The sequence below is a fragment of the Montipora foliosa genome, chromosome 2, assembly GCF_036669935.1.
Source record: "Montipora foliosa isolate CH-2021 chromosome 2, ASM3666993v2, whole genome shotgun sequence".
NCBI lineage: Eukaryota > Metazoa > Cnidaria > Anthozoa > Scleractinia > Acroporidae > Montipora > Montipora foliosa.
This window is the reverse complement of record NC_090870.1, coordinates 58048617-58058554: the sequence shown is the minus strand read 5'-3', so window position 1 is coordinate 58058554 and position 9938 is coordinate 58048617. Positions and strand designations below refer to the sequence as shown.

Here is a 9938-nt window from a genome sequence, read left to right as displayed (position 1 = left end):
GTTTTAAATTCATACTCTTTTATTAAAAGCAGCCTCGTTTACTAACAGCATTTGTAGCACAATTCACAAACTTAAAATGACTGCTTGCAGGGTCAGTGTGTTGCAGAAAGAAGAGCAAGAGAAGTGATTGAACCAACCAGCAAAGAAGGGCTGTGTTCAGAATTATTGTGGTTTTACTATTATTACCATTTTATCTCACCAATAAACTGTGTTTAGAGCAACACAAGTAACTTCGTGATCTCGAATCTTAGAATCGTAAAAAGACGGGTCATAGGTCTTAAAATTAGCCTAATTCAAACTAAAGATTTAGTTTTATTGTGAGTGCTAATATTTGGCTTTAAAAAGCGGCCACCGCCCACTGAAGAGAAACGGGTTTTTGGCCTTAAGGGTTAAATCGATAGGGTACCGCGTGACGTAGTTTCTCTATCTCTATATCTCTTCGTGCCATAAGGCACATAAGGCTTGACATTCTCTTTCCATCCTCTTCGGTTTGCTGCCAACGCTCTGACAGTCGTCCATGATTGCCACCCAGCTACTCGTCTTTCGTCTTCAACCATTCTCCTCCATGTTGTTTTTGGTCGACCTGGTCTCCTCCTCCCCTCTGGCCTCCACTCCAATTCTGTAACACAGTGCTCCTCTCTGTTCTTCCTCGATATATGCCCGATCCAATTCCATCTTCGGCGTCTGATCTCATCACTCGTTCTGTTCACTCCTGTGGTCTCCTGCATTTGTTGGTGCGAGATGGTCCGTGGCCATCTTATTCTCAGTATGCGTTTCATGCATTTGTATTGGAAGGCGTCCAGCTTCTTTGCTTCTGTTTTCGTGAGTTTCCAAGCTTCGCAGCCATACATCAAAACTGCTCTGACAATTGTTTTGAACAATTGAACTTTCGTCTTCCTGCTAATTTCGTTACAGTACCAAATTCTTCGCAACCTATAGAAAGTTTGTCTGGCTTTACTTAGTCTCTGTTGTATGTCTTTGGTCGCCCCGCATTCTTTATCCAGCAGTGCACCTATGTACAAAAACTCCTCAACGTCATCTACCTGCTCGACATTTACTTTTATTTTTTGGTCGTTTCTGGCATTTATTCGCATAACTTTTGACTTCTTCGCCTTAATCTTAAGTCCTACTCTGGCAGCTTCATCGACAAGCCTACTGGTTTTATCTTCTATGTCAACACATCTAGATGACAATAAGGCAATGTCGTCTGCAAAGTCAAGATCTTCTAAGACCGAGGTGAGCTTCCATCGTATGCCAGTTCTCCTACCCTCTGTAGTTCTGCTCATGACCCAGTCAATTGATAGTAAGAAAAGAAAACCTGACATGGTGCACCCTTGTTTTACTCCAGACTGAACTTGAAACCATTCTGTTGTTTCACCTTCTTCCACGACTGCGCATTCAAAGTTGCTGTACATTGCTTTTATCAGACAGATAAGCTCTTCTGGAATTCCATATATTGACATGATTTTCCATAGACTTTCGCGATGTATAGAATCAAATGCTTTCTCAAAGTCTATGAAATGTGTGTACAGAGTTGCATTCCATTCATTGACTTGCTCCAGTATATTCCTGAGAGTAAAAATCTGTTCGATGGTACTTCTGTTCTCTCGGAATCCTGCTTGCTCCTTCCTCAAGATATTGTCAACTCCTTTTTTAATTCTACTTATCAACACTCTGCCAAAGATCTTACTTATGACTGGTAAAAGTGTGATACCCCTCCAGTTCGTACACTCACGTAAGTTACCCTTCTTGGGTACCTTTACTATTAGTCCTTTGCTCCAGCTTTTTGGTGCTACACCCTCTTCTTTCACTTTGTTGAACAACTTTGTCAACTCATTTGCTCTCTCTTCCAAATCTGTCTTTAGAAGCTCTACAACTACGCTATCATGACCAGCTGCTTTCCCACTTTTCGTTGATTTTATAGCATTTTTCACCTCTGTTGGTTGGAATGCTCCGATGTCGAATGTCATTTTGCCCAATTTCATGTGGCTCTATAGGCCTGACAGGTGGTTCTTTGTTTAGTACTGTGTCAAAGTGTTCTTTCCAGATCTTCAGTCTTTCACTCTGTTCGTTTGTTGGTTTTCCATTTTTATCTTTGACTACTGTACTTGTTCTTTTCTTCTCACCTGTCTTCACTATACGATGTAGTTCCCCTGCTCTCCCGTTTTCTGCTGCTCTTTCAGCAATATCTGCCATCTCATTCATCCAATACCTCTTATCTTCACAAGCACTTCGTTTAACTTCCTGGTCTTTTCCTTTGTACTCTTCTTTTATTCTTTTCTTGACTCTTTCTGAACGTGTACTTTCTAACTTCAACTTTAGTTGCCTCCTTTCCTCTACGTTCTTCCACGTCCTGTCGCGCAACCAAGGTTTGCTGGTTTTCTGAGCTATGCCTAGTACATCTTTAGCTGCACCAACATATATACTCTCCATCCTGTTGTTCATGTGGTCGGCATTTTCTTCATCCAACTCTGTCAGGGCTTGAAATCTGTTTCTGACCTCAATGTTGTATTTGACAAGCATCTCTTCGTCTGCTAATTTCTGCGTATCCAACCTTGTTCGACCTTTCATTTCCCTTGGGTTTGTTTTCAACTTCAGCTTGAGCCTAGTCTCCACTAGGTAGTGGTCGCTTCCCACATCTGCACCTCTCCTGACTACAGTATCCATGACTGACGATCTATATTCTTTTGCAATCATTGTGTGGTCTATCTGGTTCTTGGTTCTGCCATTTGGTGATGTCCATGTTGCTTTATGAATTTCTTTATGGGGAAAAATTGTTCCTGTGATGACTAAACCATTCATCTCGCAGAACTCACATAGCCTTTCGCCATTCTCGTTCCTGTCTCCTGTACCGTGTTGTCCCAGTACCCCTCTTTCTTCTGGCGTTCCTTTTCCCACTTTAGCATTTAGGTCTCCAGTAATAAGCAGGATGTCATTTCTGTTGCACTTCTGCACCGTACCCTCTAGTTGTTCGTAGAAATCGTCTTTGCTCTCTATACTCGCATCGTTGGTCGGGGAGTATGCATGTATCAACGTCAGTTTCCTATACTTTGACTAAAACCTTGCTCTGATAATTCGGCTACTTTCTGGTGTCCACTCCATAAGACATCTGGCTGCCTGTTGTGACATCATAATTGCTACACCTCCTTGGTGTATATTTTCTTCGCCACTGTAGATTATACCTCTCCTGTATTAAGCTTGGATTTTCCGCTTCCTCTCCACCTGCATTCGCTAATACCCAAAATATCTATCTCATATCTCTTCATCTCTTTTGCTACTTGGCCAGCCTTCCCAGTCTCGAACATGGTCCTAACATTCCAGTTTCCTATCCTTGTTTTATTCTTCGGATTCAAGATCGAGGCTGTCGGATTTTGGTCTTCCTTTCGGCTTTGGCCCAAAGGCGTCATCCTGCTATCAAGAGCTCTCGTCGCGTCACCGATGTTAATAGATTCGAATGTCTTCCGTTTCTGTAATAGGCTTTTTTTTTACGGGAGTGGGTTATCAGCCCCCAGCCCAACCCCCAACCTGGAGGACCAGGGGTTACACTTCGTCTGGTCTCTAGCCTTCGACCTGTTCGGCATGGGTAGCCCTACCAGGAGTACAAGACTCCAGCCCACATAGCTCTAGGGGTCATTGAGACACGCAAACCATCCCACCGCGATAAGGTGGTGACCCCTTGGGATGGGTGACGTAGTTTAGCAATCACTAAAAAATAATAATAATAAAGACGAAAAGTGATAGAGTTGAAAAGTAAAGACATTTGAGGAAGGAAATCTTATGTGTAGGCAGGAAAATCGGGAGGCGAAAAAATAAGAAAATAAAAGTCAAAGCCGAATGCTATACCTTATTCTTCGGAGGAAGTAACTGCATGGTTAAAATAAAAGTAAATGACCATCACCTTGACTGTCTTACCTCTTGTAAACCCCTTGGAGTGAATGTGTCTTCTGACTTTAAGGGCGCGTTCGATTGACCGTATTCCTGAATAGGAATACATGGATCCGAATAGAAGTTCGAAATCCTTCGTTTTTACGGAGATTCACATTAAAATTATCAAACACTTGCTAAAATGATATTTTAAACATAATTATCTTTATTATCCTTGTTGCTTCAAAAGCGCCAGACATGCCGTTTTAAATCATCACTCCACGTATTCTTATTCCAGAATAGGGTAAATCGAACGCACCCTAAATGATCGACTCACATAGATGATATTTGTTCCAAGGCTAGCAAATGACTCTATGCCCTGAGAATTCTTAAGCACAGTGGTGTACATCCTCAAGATCTACGATCTGTTTTCTGTTACTTTATCAGACCTTTATTAGAATGCGCTTGCCCTGTTTGGCACTGTTCAAAGACTAGTTAGAAGCCATCCAGCGTCGGGCGCTTCGTATTGTGCACCCGCAGTTGTCATACAAAGAGAAACACTTAAAGTCGTGAACCTTACTACACTTTGGGAAAGACGCGAACACCTGTGCATGAAATTTTACAAGAACGTAACGCATTCCAATAGTAAACTATATAGCCTTTTGCCAAGACCTACCACCAAAACCTACTTTCTTAAAAATCCTAGAAGACTTCCACTTTTAAAATGTTGAACTAAAAGATTCCAAACAAGCTTCATACCAAGCTCGATTAAGAAATGGGACTGAACTGAACTGCAATCAAGATTAACTAATATTTTATCAATGTACATATTTAAATTTTGTAATTTCACAGTTTGCAATTGTAACATTGAGTTTTTCAATTACCTTTGGAATTGCAATTCGAATGATGTAAGTAAGTTATTACAAAAATTTGGTTTTATCAACGGAGTTGACAATGTAAATTGGCCATCGTACAGAGATTCTAAAGGCTGACGTTTCGAGCGTTAGCCCTTCGTCAGAGCGAATCGAGGAATTGTGGGTTACGTGTAGTTTTTATAGTAGAGTAGGAGCTACGCTATTGGTGGTAACATGGCAACGTGAAAAATAGGAATATATTAGTTAAATGAAAAGCGTTCGTTAATACCGTGAGGATTAAGGGTGCCGATTTGAAGGACGAATTTTTGTTCCAGATTCCTGCGGCTTTCCGTCGTACCTAGATGTAGGGAAAGGCCGCAGATAGCCATGTGTTTTTTGGAGTGGTTAGGCAGATTAAAATGGCGAGCGACTGGCTTGGATGCATCCTTGTCATTCTTCTCAACATCGCGAAGGTGTTCGCGGAATCGGTCACCTAGTCGTCTACCTGTCTCACCAATGTATTATTTATTGCACAACGTACAGGTTATGCAATAAATGACATTTGCGGAGGTACATGTGAAACGGTCGGTGATCGTAACAGATCGGTTAGGTCCCGATATCTTAGCTGGGACTTGAATAGAATATTTGTATGAGTATAAGAATAACGTACATTGTAAGACCTTAAGTACTGAATTCGAGAACTTGAAACAATAACGAGACTACAATTGGTAGTATCCCTGAAATAATACAGTCTTATGAAAACACAGTATGTTGTCAGTTTTGCTTGCACATTAATTTTTTAGAAGTCGCTAGGAATTTTACAGAGTGACCAAGATGTTGTGACAAAGCCTAATCCTTAAAAATCATTATTAGAGAGATTTTATTTGAGGTCACCGCGTTTTTAAGTGAATTCCATATCCCAAGGATTTTTTTACATCTAAAATGTACAGTATATGATCATAATTCTCAGGTGCGATGATCACCTACATGGTTTTTCCGTGTTTTGCAAGTAAATCACAGACTCCTTAACGATATCACTCCCAATGTGCCACAAAGTGTCCCCTTAAGTTAAAGAACTTCATGTATTACCTTTTGGCTACGTATCTTCTTTAGAGGGGCACTTTGTGACGCTCGCACCAATTAACGTTATACATCAAGTGCCTGTATTGGATAACCCTCAGAAAACCCGCGAGTTTATTGTTGCTGTGTGTCCTAGTATTCTCGGAAATTCAAAAATTGAATGACTTTGCCCTCTTCTAAAACCAGGTTTTCTGATATTGGGAGACAATGCACCTGAGCTACATTCTTTCCCCTTTGCCTTAAAGTGGCTGTGTCACGGCACGGCAGTTTATTTTGCTGAGTTTTATCAATTACTCGCCTTTATTCTCCATACAACTTAACGTTAACCCAGAAATTGCTTTTGGACAACACAAATCAAAGCCTCATGCCAAAAAGTATGTGTCAATAATACAAAATATTAGTTTCAAAAAACAGAGATAAACTTTGAAAAGCTGTTAGGCTGAAAAATAGTTTTCAGATCCTTCCATTGCAATCCAGTTGAATCTGCTACCATTTTGCCCATCCCTGCCTCCCTCAATGTTTTTCGTAGTTATTCTTACGTTTCAGTTGATTTGGTTATCAATTACCAGTCGCTTAATTTGGCTAAATTTCATGACACAGTCCCTTTAAAGCTTCGCTTCTTACAGACTGTTCAACCTCCCGTTCAAGCATCATTTCCCGATATCCCAGCTATCTGGAGGTTAATTTGTTAATCATTCTACGCTACTAAGTTGATGACAGTAATGTCCTCCAGCCATATCCAGACAGCACACTCCTCCGGTACCACAATCCCTCGAATCTTTGCATGATTTGAATCCAGTGTAGTATGGATTTCTTAATGGACAGACCGCTGACACTAAAACCGAAAAAAGAGTAACATTAAATATTGGATAACACAGCCTTTGCTGTGGTATGGCTCGGACACAGTTCTGCAAATGAAATAATTCCTGGCTGACAGCTTTCGTACACATTTTGTTTGCCGGGGAGACGAATATTTTCTTGTGATTAAGATTTCTTTGGTAGAATTGTTATAGTCCCGTGGTTTTGTTCGTCTATATTTATTCATCTGTTTTATAGCGATACTCACCGTTACGTCACCTGTAGGTCTTAATCACACGGCCGCCATGTTGAGTCCCGAGGGATTGAAAGCTTTTGTTTTTGCTCAGCGAAACTCGTTCCCAAACATCTCAACTCGAGGCTCGGGGTACAAAATGGCCAATATGGCCGCCGCGCGAATGAGGTTAAAGGTCCATTATCATTAATGTGCCAACCAGAGATCGATTGGTTGTCGACAAAATGGTTCTTTTGTTCTGTGGTTGGCAAAATTTAACTATCAAGAGAATTGTTTATAAACAGTGAATATCGCTATTGAGAGGTCTTGAGTCTTTTTTCTTCAGGTACTCCGGTTTTCCTCTCCCCTCAAAAACCAACCTACGATTTGATATGAGTCGAGTTGATTTGGTTTGATTTTCTGTACAGCGATGACCCCAATTAGTGCCCCAGGGCTAAATGCAGTTGACACTCAAATGAAATTCAAGTTCATTATCGTTTACCTCGAGGAACGCACATTCTTTTACAATTTTCACATTTGGTTCTACAGCATCTCATGCCGCTTTCAGAGGTGATTATCGGCTCATAATCCGAGATAGCAAGCCAATGAGAGCGCGCGATTTTGTATAATCACCTGTGTATTTATACTAATGCTTTTTAGTGTGTACTAAAAGAGTGGATAGCGTTCAAAGCGCGCTCTGATTGGCTACTCAAACTCCTGATATCCTTTGCTATTCACCTCCGAGCAACTCACGCGGGATTTGCTATTTTTTCTTACTGTTTTAGTATATACTAAAACAACTATTCACCTCAGTGTCAGTGGCTAGTGGTGGCTCGGTAGATATCCACCACTAGTCACCTCCACTGAGGTAAATAGTTGTTAAATATATTCAGTGCTAGATGTTTCGTGTCGTTTTACATAACGTAAAAGGGGTGAAAGGGAGGACAGCCCTGCGATCAAGCCTTTTTTTTCTTAACTAAACAGTGGTTTTAGCTAGCGTATTGATATGCGATTGATAAAACGCTAAGTATTATTGTTAGCGACTGTGAATACAGTCTAACGGAATATGTGCAGGGAGGGTGCAGTAGTGGGAGCTCTCGCCTCCCACCAATGTGGCCCGAGTTCGATTGAGTTTGTTTGTTCCCTACTCTGCACCGATAGGTTTTCTCCGGGTACTCCGGTTTCCCCAGTTTACAGTGTCTCCAGTTAGCGCTCCAGAGCTAGAACGACTAGACACTTAAATAAAGTTCACTTCCTTTCCTTTCATGTATGACTTACAGCAAAAAAACCTGAAAAAGAAGAAATATATACGTACATTAAGCACGCGTTTGTTCCATTAATAGGCATATCCCTCAGAGCAATAGCATCCAAGAAAGCCCTCAAATTGGCAAGGAGGGCCTACTGTTGTAAACAACCCAGGAAAAAAAGGAAAATTATTTTAACTAAGCTTTGATTATAAATAATGTAATGTATTTTACCTTGTTCAAGGATGGTTTTATCTGTCCCATAAATCCCTTTCCTTCTCTTTCTATTGTCGACGAGAGGTCACTGGATTCTTCTATAGAAAGATAATTTAATCATCGCATTGAAAAGATATCCACAAAATAACAAAAGCACCAACAAGATTCCGTACAAGTTATATTCTCTTGTGCTTGTTCTTCTTAATGTTGAACACGACTATCAGGTGATTGCCAGGTACTGACAAGAATTTCACTTACCTGTTGAATTATTCATGACACCCTCTGTTTCATTAACCAGAGTTTTATTATATCTACTATGCGCTGCAAGAAATAAATAAAACAAGGGAAAGTTAATCGTTACCAAACCTTATATAATTACAACCGGACCAGGCTGCGAAACGAATAAAATAGAATCCAGATAAAGCTTACGTTTCGTTTCATTTGTACATTAAGGGACACGGAGTTTCTTACACAAGTCGGCCTCCGAGCGTTTATCCTCCTAACCATGATATACCTCAGAGGACAGACTACAACACCGGGAACGCCATGTCCTTCTCCTTGCAAATAGTGTGCGGGTTCTTTTACATCCCACAGGTTTATAAACATTGAAGGGCTGTGAGACGACGCCCATGGCTTATTGTCCTTAATCCAAAAACAAAATTGAGGGTACTCACGCATTTTTCAAAAATAATTAATCATGATCCTTGCAATTATCTGGACAATTTAAACAATTGTCTCTCATAGCGCTATCCACCGGATAAATGCTATCCTAGTATTTGTTTATAACAAGGACTATATTGAGGTATTCTCATGCTTAAGGAAGCTCGAACAAGTTTCAACGCCTCCAAGTGACGCTCTTATTAGAAAGATTGGCACCACAACGTTGTATCATAAATTGGCAATATTGTGGTACCAAATAAAACACGAATTATTGATGAACAAGATACAGTCATTATTGTGGCATAATATGTCACCGTGGCAACGGTCAAGCCCTGTAAAACCACCCTTTATTTGTCTTTAGTTGCTTATATCTCAAAAACGAACTCGGTGAGCCCCATTTATTATTTCTGAAAAGTAATCACAAGGGCATGATGAAACTTTCTGCAAGGTTCAAATAAAATTATGTCCAGTGGATTCAGAGCCACCTTAATTTTGGAATTTCTGTAAGGTAGCTCTGAATCTTCTAGACACATTTTTTTAAAACTTTGCAGAAAGCTTCATCGTGGCCTTCTAATCACTTTTGAGCAATTAAAAAGGGGCGTCACCAAGTTCGTTTTTAAGATATGAGCAACTAAATCCAAAATATAGGGTGTTTTTGCTGGGCTTTCCCGTTGCCAAGGTAACTTATATATCACAATAATGATTGCATTTTGTTTCGAATTAATCGGTGTTTCATATGGTACCATAACATTGCTGTTACGTGATACAGTGTTGTAGCGTTATTCGATCTAAACAGAGAGTCTTCTAAGTCTCAAAACCCTTTCGAGCCTCCTTACGCAACGACGACGGCAACGGCAACAAGAACGTCATCTCAAATTATAAATTCACCTTATTGTAATGAACTCGTGATTATTTCAACCTTTTTAATATGACGAGGTTGTGGTAGTTTCTCAAAACTGACAGTGGTCGGAACGGTGGTTAAATTAGGGG

At 40.4% G+C, this 9938-nt stretch overlaps 1 long non-coding RNA gene and 1 pseudogene across 1 annotated transcript; both read right to left on the bottom strand.

Moving 5' to 3' along the window:
- Nucleotides 1-429: 429 nt before the first annotated feature.
- On the bottom strand, nt 430-3305 carry LOC137991883 (craniofacial development protein 2-like; annotated as a pseudogene).
- Nucleotides 3306-6684: 3379 nt separating this feature from the next.
- LOC137991013 (uncharacterized) lies at nt 6685-8609 on the bottom strand. Its single transcript, XR_011121595.1, has 3 exons — nt 8547-8609; nt 8307-8386; nt 6685-8117 (listed from the first exon to the last, which is right to left on the bottom strand). It is a non-coding gene; the product is annotated as an uncharacterized lncRNA (long non-coding RNA).
- Between the last annotated feature and the right edge of the window lie 1329 nt (nt 8610-9938).